Source organism: Mirounga angustirostris, unplaced genomic scaffold (assembly GCF_029215605.1).
Source record: "Mirounga angustirostris isolate CCGP_5_RB_7025 unplaced genomic scaffold, mMirAng1.0.hap1 SCAF_5, whole genome shotgun sequence".
In the NCBI taxonomy this organism is placed as follows: domain Eukaryota; kingdom Metazoa; phylum Chordata; class Mammalia; order Carnivora; family Phocidae; genus Mirounga; species Mirounga angustirostris.
In genome coordinates, this window is record NW_026991713.1 from 26,022,263 (window position 1) to 26,048,373 (window position 26,111).

Here is a 26,111-nt window from a genome sequence, read left to right on the forward strand (position 1 = left end):
TTGAGGAACTGCCAAGTTATTCCCAAAGCACCATTTTATATTCCCACCACTGAGGTAATTCTATTTCTTCACATTCTCACTAATGCTTGTTATTGTCCATGCCATCCTAGCGGGTATAAAATGGTATCTCATCATGATTTTGATTTTTCATTTCCCTAATGACAAATGATGTTGGTCATCTTCTCATGTGCTTATTGGCTGTTTGTATATCTTCTTTGGAGAAATCTCTATTCAGATCCTTCGTCCGCTTTTCAATTAGCTTGTCTTTTTATTGTTGAATTGTAAGAATTCTTTATATATTTTGAATACAAGTTCTTATCAGATATGATTTTCAAATATTTTCTCCCATTCTATAGGTTGTCTTTTCCTGTTTATTCCTTCTTCCTGTTTATTCCATATCAGTTGCTGTGGAGGATGAAATCTGATTGTGAACAGATTGAAAGAAAAAAAATATACAATTTTTTAAAAAGGTTTTTATTTAAGTAATCTCTACACCCAGTGTGGGGCTTGAACTCATGACCCCAAGATGAAGAGTCTCATGCTCTTCTGACTGAGCCAGCCAAGTGCCCGAAAAATATACAATTTCACACAATATTTAGCTATCAACTCGGATAGGTATACAGGTACAATATGATACAGAATACGATAAAGGAAACTGAGCCTGCTAAGGCTTTAGAGCATGGAGGGCTTAAGAACGTTATCATTTATGTTAACAAAATCCAAGTCCTTTGAAAAACTAACACCAGGCCATTCTCAGATGTCTTTCATTTCAAGGACGAGTTCTGATGTGGAGTGTCATGATTCTGTAGATTTCTGGCTGCTTGCTAGTCCCTTCTCTTTGTGGATAAACTTATTTCTCTCTTACTTCTTTAAGGTGTGCTCACAGGAGCAGTGTAGGCTGCAGGATGAGAGAGTCCCTCGAGAAGCACAGACAGGGAGGAGGCAGGAGCACAGCAGGATCAGGAGGGTCTTCTGCTGCTAACCTCACTGGGGAGGGATTAAGGTAACTTCCTCCTGAACCCACAGCTTGGCCTAAACGGGGCAGCCCATCTCCATCCTCCATCCTCCAGTCGGTAATACCGGTCACCCCTGTCAGACCTCCCTGCCTCAAGGTGAGTTCACCTTAAAGGCTGAATGTAAAAGTGTGAGTCTGGGGCCCAAGCCACCAACACCCACAGGGTCCCCCAGTTAGAGGTCTGGTCCCAGGAGGAGGCTGCTACTGCACTCTGGCAACCAAAGGACCGAGGAACGTGGCCCACTGTTGTCAGAAAAGCTGGAAATCCAGATTTGTATATGAGCCCCCGATTCCAAAACGTTGCAATTTATTCATGTTCTAGCAAAAACATTTTCAGGAATGATGTAAGTGGGTAAAAATAAGAGCCAAATCAGGCAGACTGTGGACTGTGGCCCCACAAACCCTACAGCCTGCTTGCATCCTCTCTTAATTTCCACATCAAATCTCTCTGAGGCACGTGAATCTGAACTTCTGCGGTCTTAGCTCTTTACAGGACATTTTTGGGATTTTTTTTTTTTTTAAGTCTAAAAGATGGTAATCTATCTTCATTCTTGTTCTTCAGGATATTTTTCAGTCTTAGGCTAAACGGATACTTAACTTGGGGCAGTCCTTCTCTTACGTTAAAATATTCCAGTCGCACATTATTACAAAGATAGCACCAAATCAAACTGACTGAGGGAGCCACCAACAAATGTGGGTAGAGAATTCTGAAAACAAAAGTAATAACTGAGAAGCTGAGCGGTTTTCCTCCAGTGTCTCTGATGCCCACACTCAGCTGCTCCTCCCTCCTTGGGCAGCTGATAGGACCTGCCTCCCAGCCTTCTCAATCTTTACCACTTGATGTCTCAGGTGACGGCAGGGAGCCCTGGGCCCTGGTACATTGTGTGCAGGGCTTCCTGGACTCCGTGGGGCGTCGGCCCTGTTTAGCCACTCCTGGTATAGCTCCTGCATGTGGGCGCTGGTCTAGCGGGCTGCATGGGGAGGTCAGGGTCGGTGCCTTCCATCTGCCGCAGCAGCACCTGTCTGCATGCCCATCCTCGGTCTGGGCTTGGCCTCTGTCATTTAAACATCCACTGGTCCGGGAGAGCACTTCCACCAAGTGGTACGGTGCCCTTCTCCAGCTTCAGAACCACATGCTGGGTGTTTTGAAAGCAGTACACAGCAGCCAAGCGTAACAGAACCTCCCCATTCTTTTCAAGGGTGACCTCTTTGTTCTTCAGGGTGTGGCAGGTGACCTCCCTCACATCCTCATTAAACAGCTGCTTGGCCGCATGTCTGAAAATTTGTGCCAGGTACCTGCTAGAGGTGGCTCCATCATGGTGTCAGTGCCTCACCCTCTCCTTCAGGCCTCCAAACAGAGCGTACATGGCAGCATCTTTTCACCAAGAGATCACTTTGCTCCATTATCTGACCAATTTCACCCGAGGTTAATACACAGTCAGTCAGCACCCCGGGAACCATGTGAAGCTGTGGGACAATCTCTCGAAAGGCCTTCAGTTTATCATCAGAGCAGGGTCACAATAATGTGGAAAATCTTGTCTGGGTACAGGTTCTCCTGTCTGGCGAAGTAATCCTTCACCAGAGAGCCCATGGTATAGAGGTGGGGGGGTGACATGGTGGCCCAGCACATATTCCAAGTATGGGACCCAGCCTGGACAGGTGGAGGTGAGCTTGGGTAACATTGGCTCTTCCTCACTGTGCTGGAGGCATCGAGACACAGATTCTTTCTGACTCTCCAAGATGCTGAAATCCCCAGCTACTGTTGTATTAAAGACAGTGCATACCCCAAGACTTTTGAGGAAGCCATAGTCTTCTGGATGCATAAATCACATTGAGGCAGAATTTAGCAGCAAAATAAGGCAGAGACTGTGGACACACCGACACTGCCAGCACCTTTTGCTATAAGATATCACATTTCTTATTAAGGTTCAGAACTCAAAAGAAGTCCTTGGCGTTCTGCTGGGAAACCTGGATCCCTTCCTCCACTAGTCACACTGCTGTCACACCCATATTACTCAAATATTTTGGCATCAGCCGACTTATGGAATTCTCTCTTCTTCCACATGTGGTGCTCACACTTCATCTGCAGTGGGGCAGGTGGGGGGCCAAGGCTTGGCCTGAGAGGAGCACCAGGAGATGCGGTCTTTTCACTTTCTTGATAGTGTTCTTTGAAGCCCCCTAATTTTTAATTTTGATAAAGTGTAATTTATTTATTTTTTCCTTTGGTTGTTTGTGCTCTTGCTATCACATCCAAGAAACCATTGCTATGCCATGAAGATTTATGGCTATGTTTTTTTTTCTGAGCTTTAGTTCTTACATTTAGATCTTTGATTTATCTTAATATTTGTATATGTATAGGGGTCCAAGTTCATTCTTTTCCATGTTTTCCCAGCATCATTTTTTTGAAAAGACTGTTCTTTCCCCTATTGAATTGTCTTGGCACCTTTGCCAAAAGTCAATTGACCATAAATATAAAGGTATTATTTATGGACTCTGAATTACATCTCACTTATATATGCTTTTGGCAGTACAGCTGTGTTGATTACTATAGTTTTGAAATCAGGAAGTCTAAGTTTTTCCAATCTTTATGCATATTCTTATTATTTTATTACATTGATTGGGACCTTCAACATAACCCTGAATAGAAGTGGTGAGAGCAAACATTGTCTTATGTTGTTCCTGACCTTAGGGGGAAAAGATTTAATATTTCACATTACATTTTTTTAAGATGATTGTTGTTATACTGAGGAAGTTCCCTTTTTTTTTTGAAGATTTTATTTATTTATTTGACAGAGAGAGACACAGCAAGAGAGGGAACACAAGCAGGGGTAGTGGGAGAGGGAGAAGTAGGCTTCCCATGGAGCAGGGAGCCCGATGCAGGGTTCGATCCCAGGACCCTGGGATCATGACCTGAGCCGAAGGCAGACACTTAAGGACTGAGCCACCTAGGCGCCCCAAGGAAGTTCCCTTCTGTACTTGCTTTAAGTTTTTTTTTTTTTTTTTTTTAACATGAATGGGTTTGAATTTTGTCAGATGCTTTTTCTGCATCTACTGAGACCATCATTTTGTTTTTCTCTTCCATTCTGTTAATGTGGTGAATTACACTGACTTTTCAACGTTAAACCACACCTTCCTTAGCGTCTTATCCTTTATATTGCAAGGTTCAATTTGCCAATATTTCATTGAGAATTTTAAAATCTATATTCATGAGGGATACTGGTTTGTAATTTTCTTGTAGAATGTCCTGGTCAAGCTTTGATATCAGGATTATTTGGCCTCATAAAATGAGTTTGGAAGTGTTCATTCCTGCTCTAGTCTCTGAAATATATAGGATTATTATTTTATCTTCTTTAAAAGTCTGATAAAATTTACTGGTGAAGCCATCTGGCCCTGGAGTTTTCTTTGTGGGAAAGTTTTTGATTAGAAATTCCATTTCTTTAATAGATATTGGTCCATTTAGCTTTTCTTTTTCTTCTTGTGTCAGTTGTTTGAATTTTTTCAGGAATTTGTCCATTTGATGTAAGTTGTCAAATTTATTGGCATAAAGTTGTTGAACTATCCCTTTAATATCTGTATAATTCATTAGCATTAAAAATAAAATTTCTGCATACAAAAATAAAATAGATGACAAATGATGAATCAGGGGAAAATAAATATATAACATATAGCAGAATAAAATATATATTGTAGGAGCAAACAGTCTAGTGACAGAAAGAGGGAACTATGATTCAGTGTGACAAATGCCATGAGAGGTACACAGAGAACAACACATAGGATGGATACACTGGCCAATTTAGGAAGTCAAATCATGATGTCCAAGTGATGAATTACATTTGCTAACTTGAAGTAAAATAATATAGTCAAATTTATGGATACTTAAAAAGCTGAGAATTTAGCTCTCAGATATAATTATTTCACATTGGTCATCAACCTATGGGTGTCTACCGTCAACTGCTCCCCTTTCACTGGCATATCTTTAATTACAAATAAAATGAAAGTTTTTTTGTAAAAATGATAGACATTATAAAAAAATTCAAATGAGATAAAAAAAGTCCAAAAGACAAAATAAAAATCACTTGCATTTTGGCCAACATCCTTCCAGATCTTTTTGCACATTTATATACACATAAATACACAAAAATTCATGTCAAGATGATGCTGTTCTTGCTGATCTATATTCTCCTTTTATGGGCGGACCTATATGCTATGAACATATTTTCATGTAAATAAAGATTTTCATCATTATTAATAGGTTAAGGGTATTCCATTGTGCACATGCACTGTAATTTAACTAGCATCCTAGTGATGGCACCTACAGTGTTTCTAAAAACAGTTATTACAAAAAAGGGAGTGAGGAACATCCATACGAATGTTTTCTTTTTGTTATTTTCCTTAGAATGAATGGACTAGGAAATGAGATTTTGGGGCAAAGGCTAATGAAATTTTGGTAAATAAGATTGTCCCAATTTCAACCTTAACACCAATAAGTGCACAATAGTAATTGTAACCCCATATCACTATGTACCCTGAGGGACAAAAAGGATCTGTTTGGAATGTTGAACATCTTTCATTTAATTAGATGTTCATTTTTCTTGGTTTAAAAATGTCCTATTGATTTCCTTTGCTAATTATAGTGAGGTGTTTTTAAAACTGATACTTTTTTAAAAATTAAAGATTAGAGAGAGACGCACACACGCGTGTGTGTGTGGGGAAGAGGCAGAGGGAGAGGGAGAGTCTTAAGCAGACTCTGCACTGAGCACAGAGCCCACTGAAGGGCTCAATTTCACAACCCTGAGATCACAACCTGAGCAGAAACCAAGAGTGGGATGCTTAACGGACTGCACCACCCAGGGGCTCCTTAAAATCGTGTGAGCTCTTTGTATATTAGGAATATTTTTCCTTCTTTTTCCACAATACAAATGTATTTTCCACTGGTTCATTATTTGTGTATAGAAGATTACAACTTGTATATAGAAGAAGATTACAATCTTCATGTGGTTAATTTTTACCATTTTTTTCTGTTATGGTTTCTGGTTCTTGTTTCATACTTAGCAAAGGCCTTTCTCAGCTCAAGACTATAAAGATACTCTCCTTGATTTTCTTGTAGTGTTTTTTTTGGCTTCATTCTTTACATTTAAATTTTTGATTCATCTGGTATTTGAGAAAGGAGATAGAAAGTCTGTCTCCATGGGCTTGTTATTTCTCAGATAATCTCCTTCCCACTTAGCAGGGATTTGTAGCATATAGTTTACTGGTTACCACTAAGACTTCTGGAGTCCAGGTCTCCTGGCTTCAACACTTAGCAGTAATGGCTCTGAGTAATGTTGTAAAGTCAGATAATAATTGCACCTGTCTTAGGGTTAAATAATATCTGAAAAAGTGCTCTGGTACTTGATACCTAAATGCTCAGCAAATGTGAGCTACTATTATTAAACACTTGTACATGGCACAGCAGTTTGTTTCTAGATTCTACATTCTGTTCACTGATACTATCTTCCACATAATTGTAATCCATGTGTTGACACTCCATTATCCAACTCATTGTCTCATGGAATGGCTCCTCTTTCCTCATTTCAACAAGAAAGTTCCTATCGCAGTTGCCTTTCTAATCACAGCTACAGCCTAGGTAAAAATAAGCTGTGCTTCACAATGCAATGAGAACCGAAACCCCGAACCAAGACGCTGAACAAACGTGGGAAAGATGAGTACCTATTTCTTCTACCACGTATTCTTAGAGGCTGAAACTCTACCTCATTTCAGCCCTTGGCATATAACTGATGCTCTCAAAAACTAGTACCTTCTCGGGCGCCTGGGTGGCTCAGTCGTTAAGCATCTGCCTTCGGCTCAGGTCATGATCCCAGGGTCCTGGGATCGAGCCCCTCATCGGGCTCCCTGCTCGGCGGGAAGTCTGCTTCTCCCTCTCCTTCGCTCCCCCTGCTTGTGTTCCTGCTCTCGCTATCTCTCTCTCTGTCAAATAAATAAATAAGATCTTTAAAAAAAAAAAAACAAAACTAGTACCTTCTCTCCCAACTGTAGTTTACAACCTTAAATAAATGGTTCACAATGTTATCTCCAGTGGGCCCTGACTCTGGAGCAGGACGCGAGGGGCGGGGAAGGATTCACCCGGGACCCCGGTCCTGACCTGGCCGGTTCCTCCTGGCAAGCTGAGCTGACTACCCGCTCGGGGGCTGATGCCTCCAGGCTGCGTGGCAGGCAGGCGACTCCAGGACCCATTAAATGCACAATCGGGGTCGAAGGCAGCGGCAGGACCTCCTCGGAGCCCTCAAAGAGTTAAGAGTGTGCGAAGAGCCGGCAGAGGGAAGCGCGAAAAGGGGGGAAATCCCCTAGAAACAGCGTTGCGAGGAGGTGAGGGAGACCGGCTTCCCGCTCAACCACGCACTTCAGTCTGGCTGGTTGAAGCAAGTACCGGTCCTCGGCTCGGGGAATCTCTGCGTCCCCCCAGGGCTCCGTCGTAGCGCCGCCTCGACCCGGCGTTCCCGCCGTTGTCTGCCGCCGCTCCCGCCTCCGATCGGCTCGTCTCCTGCCTCTAACGGCTGCTGACCGCGGCCAGCGTCCGCGGCGTCGGTGACGTCGGCGTAGGGGCGGGACTTCCTGCCTCGCGCTCTCTTAGGACTCCAGACCGAGGCGCTCCGGCGGGCTTGAGGGGCGGCGGGCGGCGGGCGGCGGGCGGCGGGCGGCGGGCGGCGGGCGGCGTGTTGGCGGGTCGGCAGCTGCTGGGCTGCTTCGCTATCTTGAGAAAGCCCGTCCGCCGAGGTGGAGCGAAGCTCTCTCTCCACCGCCGCCCTTTCTGTCCTCGGAGCTCTCTTGGGAAACCTCACATTTCCCTGGAGTCGGGAGCCCGAGGGGCGTGCTCGGCCCTCCTTTTCCTGCTTCTCCTCTTCAGTCCGCGCCGGGCGCGGCTGCCGGCCGGGCCAGCACCCAGCGTGTGGAACTGCATCCCGTAGCCCCAATGCGGGTGCGAGAAGAGCTGAGTGGGTGCCACTGGTTGGAGCTGTGCAGGTGTTCCCCGGTGGCAAGTGCGGCCACAGCACCGGGCGCTTTTAAGTTCTTTGCGCGCAAGTTGCAAGGACGGTGTGCGAGTCTGGTACGTAATCTCTTTTTATGGGGACGCTGTTTTGTCCGTAGTTTTGGAATGCTCCCCTTTTCTTCACAGTTTGCCCTTGAATTTTTTGTACTTTTCCTGTAAAGTAATTGGAGCGGGTGTGAGAAACGTAGGCTGTGAGACATGTTCTGTAGCCAGTTAAGTGCACGTGAAACTTCTTATGGAGTTGTTTTTGTTTTGTTTTGTTTTAAATTTATGTATGTAAGTAATCTCTACACCCAGTGCGGGGCTCGAACTCACCACTCCGAGATTAAGAGTCGCATGCTCCGCGGACTGAGCCAGCCAGGCGCCCCTTTTTGGAGTTTTTTGATGCACTCCAGCGCGGTGCTTGGTAGCTAGTTTACTAACTGGCTGAACGTGTGGTATACCACCAGTTTAATTTGTGATGAAAAAACTATGCTAACCACTTTCTATGACCCCGCAGACAATTTTAATAGTGATATTGGCAGTCATTTCAGAGATAATGTCTAGACTAGGTAAATGAATGCCTGGATTAAATGGACCTTTTGATAAATCCTTACCAGCTTTTGACCGTAATAAATGGGCACTTAGCTCTTCAAAATGCCCACTGCCAAGTATTTTTAAAGCCTTAAGTTACCTGAGTTGTAATTATGAAGCTGTTTCAGTAAAATCTCAGAGATGTCTAGTATGCAAGAAACTTGTTCTTAATTTCTTATATGTGTTATAGTTGATAGTGTTTAGACTATGAACACAAAATACTTGAGATCTAAAACCGAGTAGGTTGTTAAAGCAGTGCTTCTGTTACCAAGCAACATCTCCGTAAACAAGTCTAATATTCAGCTAGAATATAATTAAATGTAACTATCCTACAATTATCTGGATTCAGAATTCTGTAAATTCATGGGTTTAGCCTGTAGGTGGTTACAGTTAATACGCACCTTCTGTACTGAAGTTTGATTTCAAACTCATTTTGTGTGGAATTATTAGAATGTTTTGAATTTCAGTGTCATACAGGACTCTCCAGAGAGTTGCAAATGGATTTCAGTTACCCTTTGGTTATATAGGACAGTGTATGTCCTGTATTCTTTCTTTCGAATATTTTCTAATCAGATGAAGTGTGCAGACTATATTCAGGAATTTTTCAAATAATAGAACAATACCAATTTAGGGTTACATAGCGCATTGGGAGATTAAAACAGTATCCACAAGTGTTTTTAAGCCTTGCTTGAGCCAATAACCTCACTCTTTCTCCACCCATTAAACCCTTATTGATATAATTTGTATGACTGTATGGCAAGTAGTTTTCAGAGCACTTTTTCATGATTTTTTTGAGTGCTATAACCTTTCAAGTATGTCAGAAAGGAAGTGAACATTTGAGACACTATGAGACTGAATGACTTCTTTGAAATCAAACTATTGGTAATGGGAATTGCAGCTTGAAGTTGCATGTCTTACTACATTGCAAAAATCTGTTGACTTCATCTTAGTTCCCTCCCCCTTTCTCTTTTCCATATGCTATGTTGAAGTAATGAAATATTCAAGAGTTGGGCAAGACAAGCAGAGAATAAAATCAAGAATGACTCGTATAAAATTCTTAGTAATCAGAAGTCAGCATTTTGTCATGGGAAGTTCTAATTCAAGAAGTTTAGAAGAAGGAAATGTTAACAGAAAGATTCGTTAATTGTCAATTCTTTGTGTGTTTTCTAGGTACTGTCTCTGCCTAAAGTAATTGAGTTTTATTTTAATTTTGTCATACATAATGTATTAAGTTCAGTAATTCTGTCAAATTGTCTAATCTGTGTGTACTTTTAGGGCATGTGTGTATGTATCTGTAAAAAATTTCCTGAAGTACTCTTTCCTACCAACTAAAGTTCACATTTCTTAACCTGAACTCTTCAAAATCTCCTCTCACTCTGCCATTTCATGTTCATGTTCTTTATAGAAAAACTGTTGTGTCCAGACTGATTTCCTCACTATCCTCTAAACCTACTATGTGCTTTCTCCCTTTCTTCCAAGTCTTTGAGTCATTCTGCCTACCTGACCTGATTTCTTCCCTTCTTTCCTAAAATCTGAGTTGTACCTTTTCTATAAAGTTCAACTCCACCATAATCTCCGCAGGGGAGGAAAAGTTCTCTACTCTCTTAGAGTCTCTAGCTGGCCTAAGAGTTAAATTGACATAAAACTGATAAACAGAGAAAAGCGTACAAGTTTAAAAAATTGTTTACATGTACTTGGGGGCCTTCACAGGAGAATGAAGACTTGAAGTAACCAGAGCAGAAACCTTTTATACCTTTTAGATAAAGAAACAATAAATTTATGTAAAAAAGACAAAGGTTTTGTGTTGAGTAGTAAATTGTGGAGAAGTGACTAGGAAGTTAAAGACTAGTTTAAGAAGGCTTGTTTGTACAGATTTCTCGGCTTTGATCCCCCATCTCTGGTGATAAGAATGTCTTCTGCACTCCTGGTACAGGTTTTGTTTTTTTTTTTTTTCTTCTGGGATTTTTATCTTCTGTTTTCAAGAAGAAAAAGGGTCAGAGTGCCCCTTTTTGCACCTGCTATTTCTTAAGTGCTTTTAACTCAATCAGTACACCAAAGTGGCATATTTTAGGGTAACATGTTCTGAACTCTTTCTTCTCTGAAATCCTGTAGGATGTTTTCATTAGCCATTCTCATCTGATACTTACACTTTATATTGCGATTTATCATTTCTGTATATGCCTCACCTTCCTAACTAGATTGTAAGCTCCTTAAGGGCAGGACACCAGATCTCAATGAGTTGTATCCTTAGTATCTTCCAAATAGAAGTTGCTGAATAAATGTTTCTTAGAGATGAGGAATGTGCATTTGTACTTTCCCCCCCTTCCGTAGTGTAATAGAAGTAAAAGAAAATCTTTGAGAGAGTGAGAGAGAAAGGGCAACTGTGAACCATAAGAAAGGGAATTAAAGAGAGGGAATTCATTGGGATTGGAAGGAAAGATTCTATTCCTAGAAAGTGTGATATTTGAGAATTTCCCAAGACAATATCAACAGTGAGGACTCCCTCAGGAATGCTGGCATTACTCTCAAGTGGGTTTGGGGAGTTTGGTCAATTTCCTGGTTCTTCCTTAGTAGAATCTTAATTTTAAAAACACTTCCCCCAACTCTCTCCTCCCTCTACCTCCCTTGTATAAACCCTCTCTCCCTATCTCTCCATTTTACCCCGTTCCATTTTACTTTTTTCCTGGTCAAGACTTATTTATGAATTATGTCAGTACTTTTATTTGGCCCTCATAAGGTAGCTGTTATCTTAAATTTTATAATTTTCCATTGGGGCTGCCTCTATGGGTCACGGAGAGATCACAGGCTGTATAGCTAGTCTAGCTTTTTTTTTTTAAGTTTAACTGAGATGTAATCCAGTAGTAAAGAAATTAAGAAAGCAGGAAGTGCCCAGTTTCTGTATATTGTAACTTTAAATTTCTTTTGCATTAAATTTCATAGAGTTGGGAGGAACCTAAACCTATCCATTTCCTTTTGGAAAGTGCCTATCACTCTCAAAATATGTCTCTAAATAAATTCTGGGTAATTTTTGTAGTCTTACTGTAAATCCTGTATCTGATGCTTATGACAAGGAATTGTTTCATTTAAAGGTGTAAGGAAGTAGAGTCTCAGTATTTTTATAAATCTTGGTTTGAGTCATTTGTTTTTTAGTAAGCTGCTATCCTAGCTTCTGAGTTGTTGCCCAGTAACACAATTGCAGGATAACGTAGCAACCACTGAAAATGTTAGCAATGGACTATAGGGATTTTCCTGCTAAGTTGAAGTGCTTATCTTTAGCATTCACATTCAGTGTTTTTCTCATCTGAATCACATTTTGGTTTAAGGCAGACACTTGAGATATTGTTAAACTTAAAGAGCATACAATATAATTACATATTTTTGGAGTGCTGACAAATTACAACTTGCACATTATTTTTCACATACTGTTGTGATATATATTAAATTATATATGAAGGATATGTGAAAAGATTCGTTCAATTAAAGATTAGTCTATATTGGGCAGAAAAACTATTAAGTAATAATTAACATCTGAGTTCTCTATAACTGATACAGCTAGCAAGAGCTGGGATGGATGCATTTGAAATGGTTCTTCTCCAAATAATATTCTTATGTTACTTCTGGAGGTTCCTGGGAAGCTTAGATCAGTAAGCATGAACTAATAGGCATTATGATTTTGTGGGAAGCAAACTGTGATTCAGGAGACGAAGACTTGACTGAGTTAGTCACTTAACCTTTCTTGTCCTGTTTTCTCTTTTGAAAAAATAAATTGTTGAAGGTTTTTTTTCAGAGGTTGTATGTTTACAATTTATTTTTCATTTATTTTTTAAAGGTTTATTTATTTTAGAGAGCGCATGTGCATGTGGGGGAGGGGTGGCAGAGGGAGAGGGAGTCTTAAGTAGACTCCGTGCTGAGTGCAGAGCCCAACCTGGGGCTCAATCTCATGACCCTGAGATCACAACCTGAGCCAAAACCAAGAGTTGGACGCTTAACTGACTGCACCACCAAGGTGCCTTGTATGTTTATAATTTAAAGCACATTTTATTTCTCCTGTTCATTGGTTTAGCCAATTTTTGAGTGCCTGTCATGGGCCTTGCACTATACTAGATATTGGGAAAATTGTGAATAAGACATAGTGCCACGTCTCAAGCAGTGCCTGGTGGGAGAAAATGAATGGTTATTTATAGTTTATATATAGTTACTTGTAATCTAAATTGAAAGTGCTATAAAGATAAATGAGGGTGTGTTTTGGTGGCATGTCAGAAGGACACCTGACCTAGAACTGCTGAGAGAATACATTATAATTAAGGAAATGCCAGATTAGAATTATGTAAGTGTAATCTGAGAGTATACAGAGAAGTATTAAACCTAGCCTGGAGGGAGTTGATGAATCAAGTAGAACTGGGGAGAAGTTTCTCTGAATTGGAAAGAGAGTCAGAAATAGTGGTAGTTCAGATCCTGGCTGTAGATGGGATTCCTAGTGAGAGTGTCTGGAATCAGAAGAGGGCTTGTGAACATCAGCACGTAATGGGTAGGTGGAGAAAGAGAGTACCGAGGTAAACCAGAGAAGGGTAGAATCTTGGAAGCCAAGGGAGGAATGCTTACCACATTTAGTTTTTGATTAAATGGAAATTGTTTGTCAAGAAACATTGTGTAGCACTATAAATGTAAACCCATCTATACAAAGATACTCTACAAAGATCTGAAGTTGCAAATGGAGATAGGTCAAGTCTGATAACAGAAAGAGTCTATGGTTGACCTTTGAGCAACATGGGGGATGGGGGCTCCCCAAACTCTACTTGTAATTTTAATTTGCATTTCCCTAAATATAAATGATGTTGCATTTTCCTTGTACTTATTAGCCTTTTATAAGTCATCTTTGGTGGAATTCTGTTCAGATCTTTTGCCCATTTTTTTTTTAGCTGGGTTTGTCTTATTATTGAGTTGTAAAAGTTCTTTATATATTCTGGGTTAAAGTCTTTTATTAGAGACATATTTACGAAGATTTTTTTTCACCAGTCTTTGGCTTACTTTTTCTTAAACTTGTGTCTTTGAAGTACAAAGGTTTTTGATGAAGTCTAGTTTATAATTTTCCTTTTATGGTTTATGATTTTGATGATGTGTTTAAGAACTTTTGGCCTGATCCAAGATCACAAGGATTTTCTCCTCTGTTTACCTTTAGCTCCTTCATTTAGATCTAGGATCCATATTGAATTAACTTTTGTGTATGGTCTAAGTTTTTAAATTTTTTTAAAAGATTTTATTTATTTGAAAGGGAGAGCAAGCATGCGTGCATGCGCACGAGAGGGGGAAGGGGCAGAGGGAGAGGAAGAAGCAGATTACTCGCTGAGCAGGGGACCCTACCTGGGGCTGGATCCCAGGACCCCGGGATCTTGACCTGAGCCGAAGGCAGACGCTTAACCCACTGAGCCACCCAGGCCCCCCAAAGTTTTTAAATTTTTTTTGATGCCAAGTGGACGCCAAGTTGCCCTAGCCCTATTTGTTAAAAAGGCTTTTCTTTTTCCCTTGAATTATATTGGCACCTTTGTAAAAAATCAGTTGCTTTTATAACATAAGGGTTTGTTTCTAGAGTCTCAATCCTGTTCTATTCATCTATATTCGTATCTTTACTCCAGTACCACACTGCCTTGATAACCATAGTGTTATGGTAAGTTTCAAAATGGGTAGTATAGGGGTGCCTGGCTGGCTCAGTGGAGCATGTGACTCTTGATCTTGGGGTTGTGAGTTCGAGCTCCGCATTTACTCAAGAAAAATAAATACAAATAAAAATTCAAAGAAAAAAATAAAATGGGTAGTGTAAATCTTTCCAACTTTTTCAAAAGTGATCCTAGATTCTTTCCATTTACATGTAAAATTTAGGACCCACTTGTCAATTTCTACAAAAAACATTTGTTGTGATTTGATAAGATTTGCATTGAATCCAAGATCAGTGTGGGAAAAATTGCTAACTTAAGAGTCTTCTAATCCATGAATATATGATGTCTCTATTTAGATTTTTAATTTCTCTCAACAGTGTTTTTTTAGTTTTCAATATATAATTCTTGTACTTTCATTAAATTTATTCTGAAGAATTCAGAATTTTTGATATTGGGAGTAGAATTTTCATAATTTAATTTTTAGATTATTGTATAGAAATGCAATTAATTTTTTAACAGAGTGCTTGGTGGGGTGGGGAGGGTGGTGGGGGGAGGGGGGAGGGAGAGAGACTCTTAAGCAGCCTCCACACCCAGTGCAGAGCCCAAGGCAGGGCTCAATTTCAGGACCCCGAGATCATGACCTGAGCCAAAATCAAGAGTTGGTCACTAAACTGACCAAGCCCCCTAGGTGCCCCACAGTTGATTTTTTAATATTGTTTCTACATATATGATCATGTCTGATAAGATCAGATCATTCCAATCTGAATGTTAATATATTCTGTTACTCATTTTTGCTTTGTTGTATGAGCTAGATCCTTCAGTAAGATGTTGAATAAGCATTGAGAGTGTATTGCATTGCTCCTGGTCTTCAGGGGAAATTATGTAGATTTTCACTATTAAGTATAATGTTAGCTGTAGGTTTTCTGTAGATGCCCTTTATTAGATTGAGGAAATTCCATTTTGTCCTAGTTTGTTAAGTTTTTAATCATGAATGGGTGTTGGATTTTGTCAGATTCCTCCCCCCCCCCGCATCCAATGAGATTATCATAATGGATTTTGTCCTTTATTAATATGGTATATGACATTAAATGATTTTCACAGGTTAACCCTGTATTCATTCCTGGGATAAGTTTCACTTAGTCATGCTGTATAATCATATATGTTGCTAAATTTGGTTTTCTTAGATTCTGTTAAGGAATTTCATGTTTATGTTCATGAGGAATATTAGTCTATTGGTTTCTTGTGGTGCCTTTGTCCAACTTTGGTATCAGAGCAACATTGGCCTCATTGAAGGAGTTACATGGTGTTTCCCGCTCTCTTTTTTCTGAAATAGTTTCCTAAGAATTGCTATTACTTCTTTAACTATTTGATAGCATTCACCAATGGAGCGGTGTGGGCCTGGACTTTTCTTTGTGGGAAGATTTTTAATTACTAATTCAGTTTCCTCATTTGTTACAGTTCTATTTGGATTTTCTATTTCTTTTTGAGTTTTGATAACTTGTATGCTTTTAGAATTAGTCCATTTCATGTTAACTGTCTAATTTGTTGATAAAAAATTCATATTTTAAAAACTTTTAAATTACTGTAAGTTTGGTAACGATCTCTCTTTCATTCTTTATTTTGGTGATTTGTATCTTTTCTGTTTTATGGTAAATCTAGCCTAAGTGTGTCAATTTTGTTGATCTTTTTAAAGAACCAAATTTTGGGGCACCTGAGAGGTACAGTTGGTTGAGCGTCCAACTCTTGGTTTCTCTCTCTCTTTTTTAAAAGATTTATTTATTTGAGAGAGAGCACGAGCAGGGGGAGGAGGGGGAGGGAGAAGCAATCTCCCCACTGAGCAGGGAGCCCGATGTGGGACTCGATCCCAGGACCTTGGGATCATGACCTGAGCCGAAGGCAGATGCTTAACTGACTGAGCCACCCAGGTGCCCCTACGATTATGTTGTTCTTGATGTCTGCTGGTTTTATTTATTTTTTTAAACCTGGCTTCCTGGGTCTGCATACCTTAGTGTTCAACCAAGGATTGGTCAGAAGTTGAGTTCAGACAGTTTGAACTAATACAGTTAATGCTTAATACTAATATGGCTAGTACTGCTGAAGGATCTATATGAGGGTAAGAGAGTGCATTCAGACACAGATCATTTTCAGGTTTGCCCTGGCTTTTACTTTGCACCAGCCCACTTTTGCCATATGCATAGCTTTGTTGGCCAAGGATGTGTGAGTGGCATGGACCAGCTTCAGTCTCCAGTGACAGTCTTAGTTTAACTGAACTAGTAAATAGTTTACCCCCCCCCCCCCCACCAGGTTGTCTCAACTTCCAGAACTCCTATAAAATCCCCAGCTAGTCTGCCAGTTTGTTGCTTGCCACAGAGAGTCCTGCAGCCTTAGGCTAAAGGTGCCACTGGGTCTCACTGTTAGGTTATCACAGAAATCTCCACTTCAACTGATGGTGCATCAAATCAGTAGATTACCCTCAAATAGTGGTGGTGAACCTGCTCTTCACAGTTTGCCTTACGCTTGTTAAACTCCTACACTGACAGAGGTGGGGGGAGATGGGAGTAGCCAAAGGTAGACTCATGTTCTTCTTACCCAGTTGTTTTCATGAATAAACACTTTTCAGTTTGCTGAATGCCTTTGATTGAATTCCAGATTACTGAAATGGTGTTGTTTGGCTCTTTCGTGAAGAGGATTTATCAGTCTCATTCTCTCATGCTGGAAGTAAGAGGTCTGGTTTTTTGTTTTTTTTTTAAAGATTTATTTTTTCTTGAGAAAGAAGTGAGAGTGAGCAAATGGGAGTGGGGGAGGGGCAGAGGGAGAGAGTGGGGGAGAGAGAATCTCAAGCAGACTCCCTGCTGAGCACAGAGCCCGAGCCCGACTCAGGTCTTGAGACCATGGCCTGAGCCAAAATCATGCATGGGACACTTAACTGACTGAACTACCCAGGTGCTCCAGGAGGTGGGTTTTCATGATTCTGTGGGGAACTCTTCTCTCAGGAGGATGAAACTTGATCTATAGTACTTTTTTTTTTTAAAGATGTTTATTTATTTGAGAGCGAGAAAGAGCATGAATGGGGGAAGGGGCAAAGGGAGAGGAAGAAACAGACTCCCTGCTGAGCAGGAAGCCTGCCATGGGGCTTGATCCCAGGACCTGGAGATCATGACCCGAGCCAAAGGTAGGCATTCTACTAACTGAGCCACCCAGGCACCACGACCCATACTTCTTTTATATCACTCATAATCCTTTGCACAATATTAGGCATTTATTAGTTACTCCAAATGTGCTTGTTGACTTAAATTCCATAGTTTTCCTCAAGCATCAAATTATAAAGCATTTGGGGTTGTGGAATCCCAAGACCTATGCAATTTCTTGGTTTTCCTGTCCTTTTGATAAGTGGGAGAAATTGCTTAATATTCATTCAGCAAGTGTTTATTGACTACCTGCCATGTTCCAGCTATTATGTAAGGTTTTGGGGGTATTAAGATGACTAAAACATAATCTTCGCTCTCAAGGAGGGTTTAGCCTAGTGCAGGAGATTGGAATACAAATAGCTGATTAGAATATGGTGAAGTAAATAAATTGATATGGATAAATACATGGCATTATGGAAGAGCTCACAATGACTGTTAACTCGGAATGCATTAGAGGAAAAGAAAAAGGGAAGCATCTAGAAGGACTTTGAGAAGGAAGTAGTGACTGATTTGAATATAAAAATGAGTGAAAGTTGAGATTAGATTGCATTCTATGCAGAGGGGTCAGCATGAGGTGAGCAAATGTGTTGTGAGTTCAATGACCTATAAGCAGTTTAGTTTGGTTAGCGTATAAGTACATATCATAGAGTTGTGGGAGATGAGAATGGAAGGGTAAAGAGGGCCTAGATTGTGAAAGGTTTTGTATACTATGTTAATAAGCTTTAATTAACCTTTATTGACCAATTTTGCAAAACTGTTGAGTGGGATGTACTTCAGGATTCCGTCAAACTTTGATTTGAATGTTGTTTACCTACATCTTCAACTATTTTAAAAGTCACAATAAAAGATAAATATATCCGAACGTGCTGTAAACTGTTTAAAAACATCAGAGACCTCCAGCATAGTAACTGAAATGGAAATAAAGATCTGATATGTCTTTAATATAAAATATTCTGAATTAAAATTTTTTAATATACAGTAATAAAATGACACAGTCTGTTCTAAATATTGGAGTTCTATAAGATTTAATTTGAGAGCGCCGAATCCTAACCACTAGACCACCAGGGAAGCTAATATAAGATTTAATTTGAAAAAGATCATTTGCTAAAAGTTTTATTTTTTTGAGATTCTTTATTTTTATTTATTTGCCAGAGAGAGAGAGAGATAGGCAGGCAGAGGGAGAAGCAGGCTCCCCGCTGAGCAAGGAGGCCAATGGTGGACTCTCCCAGGAGCCTGGGATTATGACCTAAGCTGAAGGCAGATGCTCAAACAACTGAGCCACCTAGGCACATCCCTGAATACTGCTGTTTTAGATAAAAGAGAGTTACATTGATAAGAGGCTTTTTTAAGTGATGTCATAGATGGTAATTCTGTAGAGTAAGGTTGGACAACAACCAGTTGTTTTTGTTGAATATATTTTTGAGTATTGTGTAAACTTGCATGGAGAGGAATGGAATTTGAGGACTTCTGGGTTATTTCTTGAAGTGGAGGCTTTAACTTCAAGTCTCATTTTCTTTTATATTTGGTCACTGTTTTCTGATGTGCAAAGGACAGAAGGAAGCCTTTTTACCTCCTCCTTTGGTCTTCAAGTGGATTTGACATTTTCCCTCTGGTTATAAATATAGTGTATGTTTGTTGTAAAATAAGAAATGTGCAGGAAACATGCAAACAAATAAAAAAATCACACCTATTGTCCGTCCACACATAAAATCTTAATATTTTAGTGCTTATCTTTTTTGTGTTTTTTTTTCCCTATGCATATATAGGCATGTAAATAGGCATTTTACAAAATAAGGATTATATAACAGTATTTTGTAGTCTGTGTTTTCTACTTCTGATGATTTGTTTGTTTTAGTAGGCTTCATGCCCAGCATAGAGCCGAGGATGGGGCTTGAACTCATGACCCTGAGATCAAGATCTGAGCTGAAGTCAAGAGTTGGATACTTAACTGACTGAGCCACTTAGGCACCCCTGCATTTTCTACTTCTGTAACAAACATTTCCTGATGTTATTAAATACTCTTCCATAACCTTTTTTTTTTTTAAAGAAAAACTTAACTGTGACATTTGAACCTAGAATTCACTTTCAGGAAAGTTTTTTTTCCTATAGTTTACAATGTTTATTTTTGAAAAAGCTTTATTGAATGTAATTGATAATTAACAAATTGTACATTTTTAAAATTAAGTTTTGTTTTATGTGTACACTATGAAACTATCACCACAGTCAAGATATTAAATATATCCATCACCCCCAAAAGTTTTTTTTTTTTTTTTTAAAGATTTTATTTATTTATTTGACAGACAGCAAGAGAGGGAACACAAGCAGGGGGAGTGGGAGAGGGAGAAGCAGGCTTCCCCCCGAGCAGGGAGCCCGATGCGGGGCTCGGTCCCAGAACCCTGGGATCGTGACCCGAGCTGAAGGCAGACACTTAACGACTGAGCCACCCAGGCGCCCCACCCCCAGAAGTTTTCTTATGCCCCTTTGTGATCTTTCCCTTTTGCTCCTGCCCTCTCCAACTGCTCACTCTTTTCCATTTTCAGGCAACCATTCATCTGCTTTCTGGCATTTTGATTGGTTTGCATTTTATATAAATAAAATCATATAACATGTACTCTTTTTTTGTTTAGATTTTTTTCACTAAGCATAATTATCTTGAGATTCATTCATGGTGAGGAATTCATGTTTATTGAATAGTTTTCCATTTTATGGCTGTATCTCAATTTGTTTATCCACTCACTTTTTTTCAACTTTAAAATTTTTTTTACTTAAATTCAATTAACAAATAATATATTATTGATTTCAGAGATACAGGTCTGTGATTCATCGGTTTTATATAATACATAGTGCTCATTACATCACATGCCCTCCTAATGTCCATCATTCAGTTCCGCCATCCTTCCACCCACCCTCCCTTCCAGCAACCCTCAGTTTGTTTCCTATGATTAAGAGTCCCTTATGGTTTATCTCCCTCTCTGGTTTTGTCTTGATTTATTTTTTCCTCCCTCACCGTATGATCCTCTGTTTTGTTTCTTAAATTACACATATGAGGGAGATCATATGATAATTGTCTTTCTCTGATTGACTTATTTCACTTAGCATAATACCCTGTAGTTCCATCCCTGTCATTGCAAATGGCAAGATTTCATTTTTGATGGCTGAGTAATACTCTGTTTCTTTATCCATTCTTTATCCACTCATCTGTCGATGGACATCTAGGCTCTTTCCATAGTTTGGCTATTGTGGACATTGCTGCTATAAACATTGGGGTGCAGGTGCCCCTTCGGATCACCACATTTGTATCTTTGGGGTAAATACCCAGTAGTGCAATTGCTGGGTCATAGGGTAGCTCTATTTTCAACTTTTTGAGGAACCTCCATACTGTTTTCCAGAGTGGCTGCACCAGCTTGCATTCCTCCCAGCAGTGTAGGAGGGTCCCCCTTTCTCCACATCCTTGCCAGCATCTGTCATTTCCTGACTGGTTAATTTTAGCCATTCTGACTGGTGTGAGGTGGTATCTCATTGTAATTTTGATTTGTATTTCCCTGATGCCAAGTGATGTGGAGCATTTTTTCATGTGTCTGTTGGCCATTCGTATGTCTTCTTTGAAGAAATGTCTGTTCATGTCTTCTGCCCATTTCTTGATTGGATTATTTGTTCTTTGGGTGTTAACTTTGTTAAGTTCTTTATAGATTTTGGATACTAGCGCTTTATCTGATATGTCATTTGCAGATACCTTCTCCCATTCTGTCAGTTGCCTTTTGGTTTTTGTCGATTGTTTCCTTTGCTGTGCAAAAGCTTTTTGTCTTGATGAAGTCCCAATAGTTCATTTTTGCCCTTGCTTCCCTTGCCTCTGGAGGCGTGTCTAACAAGAAGTTGCTGCAGCCAAGGTTGAAGAGCTTGCTGCCTGTGTTCTCCTCTAGGATTTTGATAGATTCCTGTCTCATATTTAGGTCTTTCATCCATTTTGAGTCTGTTTTTATGTATGGTGTAAGAAAATGGTGCAGTTTCATTCTTCTGCATGTGGCTATCCCATTTCCCCAACACCATTTGTTGAAGAGTCTGCTTTTTTTCCACCCCCCCATTGGATATTCTTTCCTGCTTTGTTCAAGATTAGTTGACCATAGAATGGAGGGTCCATTTCTGGGCTCTCTATTCTGTTCCATTGATCTGTGAGTGTGTTTTTGTGCCAGTACCATACTGTCTTGCTGATGACAGCTTTGTAATAGAGCTTGAAGTCTGGCATTGTGATGCCACCAGCTTTGGTTTTCTTTTTCAACATTCCTCTGGCTATTTGGGGTCTTTTCTGGTTCCATACAAATTTTAGGATTATTTGTTCCATCTCTGTGAAAAAAGTTGATGGTATTTTGATAGGGATTGCATTGAATGTGTAGATTGCTCTAGGTAGCATAGACATTTTAACAATATTTATCCTTCCAATCCATGAGCATGGAACATTTTTCCATTTCTTTTTGTCTTCCTCAATTTCTTTCATAAGTGTTGTGTAGTTTTCTGAGTACAGATCATTTGCCTCTTTGGTTAGGTTTATTCCTAGGTATCTTTTGGTTTTGGGTGCAATTATAAATGGCATTAACTCCTCAATTTCTCTTTCTTCTGTCTCATTGTTAGTATATAGGAAAGCTACTGATTTCTGTGCATTGATTTTATATCCTGCCACTTTGCTGAATTCCTGTATGAGTTCTAGCAATTTTGGGGTGGTCTTTTGGGTTTTCACATAGAGTATCATGTCATCTGCAAAGAGTGAGAGTTTGACTTCTTCTTTGCCAAATCTGATGCCTCTTATGTCTTTTTGTTGTCTGATTGCTGAGGCTAGGACTTCTAGTACTATGTTGAACAGCAGTGGTGAGAGTGGACATCCCTGTCGTGTTCCTGACCATAGGGGAAAAGATCTCAGTTTTTCCCCATTGAGAATGATATTTGTTGTGGGCTTTTCATATATGGCTTTTATGATATTGAAGTATGTTCCCTCTGTCCCAAACTGTAACGAGTTTTTGTTTTTTGTTTTTTTTTAAAGATTTATTTATTTATTTATTTGAGAGAGAGAGAATGAGAGACAGAGACCACGAGAGGGAGGAAGGTCAGAGGGAGAAGCAGATTCCCTGCCGAGCAGGGAGCCCGACGCGGGACTCTATCCCGGGACTCCAGGATCATGACCTGAGCCGAAGGCAGTCGCTTAACCAGCTGAGCCACCCAGGCGCCCCTGTAACGAGTTTTAATGAAGAAAGGATGCTGTACTTTGTCAAATGCTTTTTCTGCATCTGTTGAGAAGATCATATGGTTCTTTTCCTTTTATTTATGTAATTTATCACATTGATTTGTGGATGTTGAGCCAGCCTTGCAGCCCAGGAATAAATCCCACTTGGTCGTAGTGAATAATCCTTATAATGTAATGTTGGATCCTATTGGCTAGTATTTTGGTGAGAATTTTTGCATCCATGTTCATCAGGGATATTGGTCTGTAATTCTCCTTTTTTGGTGGGGTCTTTGTCTGGTTTTGGGATCAGGGTAATGCTGACCTCATAGAAAGAGTTTGGAAGTTTTCCTTCCATTTCTGTTTTTTGAAACTGCTTCAGAAGAATAGGTATGAATTCTTTAAATGTTCGGTAGAATTCCCCTGGGAAGCCATCTGGCCCTGGGTTCTTGTTCATTGGGAGAATTTTGATTACTGCTTCATTTTCCTTGCTGGTTATGGGTCTGTTCAGATTTTTTATTTCTTCCTGGTTCAGTTTTGGTAGTTTATACATCTCTAGGAATGCAACCATTTCTTCCAGATTGCCTAATTTGTTGGCATATAGTTGCTCATAATATGTTCTTATAATTGTATTTCTTTGGTGTTGGTTGTGATCTTTCATTCATGATCTTATTTATTTGGGTCCTTTGTCTTTTTTATAAGTCTGGCCAGGGGTTTATCAATCTTATTAATTCTTTCAAAGAACCAGCTCCTAGTTCTGTTGATCTGTTCTACTGTTCTTTTGGTTTCTATTTAATTGATTTCTGCTCTAATCTTTATTACTTCTCTTCTCTTGGTGGGTTTAGGCTTTATTTGTGGTTCTTTCTCCAGTTCCTTTAGGTGTAAGATTAGGTTGTGTATTTGAAACCTTTCTTGTTTCTTGAGAAAGGCTTGTATTGCTATATGCTTCCCTCTTAGGACCGCCTTTGCTGCATCCCAAAGATTTTGAATAGTTGTGTTTTCATTTTCACTTGTTTCCATGAATTTTTAAAATTCTTCTTTAATTTTCTGGTTGACCCATTCATTCTTTAGTAGGATGCTCTTTAGCCTCCATGCATTTGGGTTCTTTTCAACTTTTCTCTTGTGATTGAGTTCCAGTTTCAAAGCATTGTGGTCTGCAAATATGCAGGGAATGATCCCAGTCTTTTTGTACCAGTTGAGACCTGAGTTGTGATGCAGGATGTGATCTATTCTGGACAATGTTCCACGTGCACTCGAGAAGAATGTGTATTCTGTTGCTTTAGGATGGAATGCTCTGAATATATCTATGAAGTCCATATGGTCCAGTGTGTTGTTCAAAGCCCTTATTTCCTTGTTGATCTTTTGCTTAGATGATCTGTCCATTGCAGTGAGGGGGTTGTTAAAGCCCCCACTGTTACTGTATTATTATCGGTGTGTTTCTTTGATTTTGTTGTTAATTGGCTTAAAAGTATTTGGCTGCTCCCATGTTAGGGGTGTAAATATTTACAACTTTTAAATCTTCTTGTTGGATAGACCCTTTAAGTATGATATAGTGTCCTTCCTCATCTCTTATTACAGTCTTTGGTTTAAAATCTAATTTGTCTCATATAAGGATCGTCACCCCAGCTTTCTTTTGATGTCTGTTAGCATGATAAATTGTTTTCCACCCCCTCACTTTAAATCTGGAGGTGTCTTTGGGTCTAAAATGAGTCTCTTGCAGACAGCATATCAATGGGTCTTGCTTTTTTATCCCATCTGATACCCTGTGTCTTTTAATTGGGGCATTTAGCCCATTTATATTCAGAGTAACTATCCAGAGATACAACTTTAATGCCATTGTATTACCTGTAAAGTGAGTGTTACTTTATACGGTCTCTGTTCCTTTCTGGTCTGTGTTACTTTTGGGCTCTCTCTTTGCTTAGAGGATCCTTTTTAATATTTCTTGTAGGACTGGTATGGTGATCACAAATTCTTTAAGTTTATGTTTGTCCTGGGAGCTTTTTAATCCCTCCTATTTTGAATGACATCCTAGCTAGATAAAGTATTCTTGGCTGCATATTTTTCCCACTTAGCACCCTGAATATATCATGCCAGTCCTTTCTGGCCTGCCAGGTCTCTGTGGATAGGTCTGCTGGCAATCTAATGTTTCTATCCTTGTAGGTTACCAACCTCTTGTCCGGAGCTGCAGTTAGGATTTTCTCTTTGTCTCTGAGATTTGTGAGTTTCACTATTATAAGTCTAGGTGTTGATCTGTTTTTAATGATTTTGAGGGGGATTCTCTGTGCCTCCTGGACTTGGATGCCTGTTCCCTTTAACAGATTAGGGAAGTTCTCCACTATAATTTGCTCCAATATACTTTCTGCCCCCCTCTCTCTTTCCTCTTCTTCTGGGATCCCAATTATTCTAATACTCTTTAGCTTTATGGTATCACTTATCTCTTAAGTTCTCCCCTCATGATCCAGTAGTTGTTTATCTCTTTTTTTCTCTGCTTCTTTATTCTCTATCATTTGGTCTTCTGTATCAATAATTCTCTCTTCTGCCTCATTTATTCTAGCAGTTAGAATCTACATTTTTGATTGCATCTCATTAATAGCCTTTTTGATTTTGACTTGGTTAGATTTTAGTTCTTATATTTCTCCAGAAAGGGATTCTCTAGTGTCTTCTACGCTTTTTTCCAAGCCCAGCTAGTATCTTTATAATCATTATTCTGAACTCTAGTTCTGACATCTTACTTATGCCCATACTGATTAGGTCCCTGGCAGTCAGTATTGCCTCTTGTTCTCTCTTTTATTTTTTCCATTTACTTGACTGAGAGCACAAGCAGGGGGAGCTGCAGGCAGAGGGAGAGGGTGAGGGAGTAGCAGGCTCCCCGTTGAGCAAGGAGCCCGATGTGGGGCTTCATCCCAGGACCCTGGGATCGTAACCTCAGCTGAAGGCAGATGCTTAACTGACTGAGCCACCCAGGTACCCCTTTTGTTCTTTTTTGATGTGAGTTTTCCCGTCTTGTCCTTCTGCCCAGAAAATAGATGAACGAGAGAACAAAATAAATACTAAAATGGCAACTACCCCAGAGAAATACACACTAAACAAATCAGATGAGACCCAGTGGCGGGGGTGGGGTGGGGAAGAGAATATATCAGAAAGATGAGCAGAATAGAGTAATACACTGGGCTCTGTGTGTATTTTGGTTTGTTTTTTTAGAAAACTAGATCCCAAAATTGTAAAGAAAGAAAAACTTAAGTACAAAAATAAAATTAAATACAATGAAAGGATAGAATGTAACTCTAAAAATGGAAATTAAAAGACAAAAAACAATAGAGGAAAAAAAGCCCAACAACAAAAGAAAAAGAAGGGATATAAACAGGTGAAGAGAACAGAGCAATACACTATCTCTTGAATATAATTTGGTCAGTTTGCTAGAAGA

At 39.7% G+C, this 26,111-nt stretch overlaps 1 protein-coding gene and 1 pseudogene across 6 annotated transcripts in view; one reads left to right on the forward strand and one right to left on the reverse strand.

Annotated features, from left to right (window-relative positions):
* Positions 1-288: 288 nt before the first annotated feature.
* LOC123837343 (nuclear prelamin A recognition factor-like) lies at positions 289-3,080 on the reverse strand (annotated as a pseudogene).
* A 4,570-nt stretch (positions 3,081-7,650) lies between these two features.
* CEP83 (centrosomal protein 83) overlaps positions 7,651-26,111 on the forward strand; it is a 148,523-nt gene continuing 130,062 nt past the window's right edge. For 2 of the 6 annotated variants that reach the window (XM_045872848.3, XM_064590784.1), the window contains exon 1: positions 7,651-8,120. The gene's annotated coding sequence lies outside the window, so the exon portion shown is untranslated. Of the gene's footprint in view, positions 8,121-16,939; positions 17,016-26,111 lie in introns of all 6 variants that reach the window. The other 4 variants (XM_054506882.2, XM_045872847.3, XM_064590783.1 and 1 more) reach the window with 3 other exon arrangements.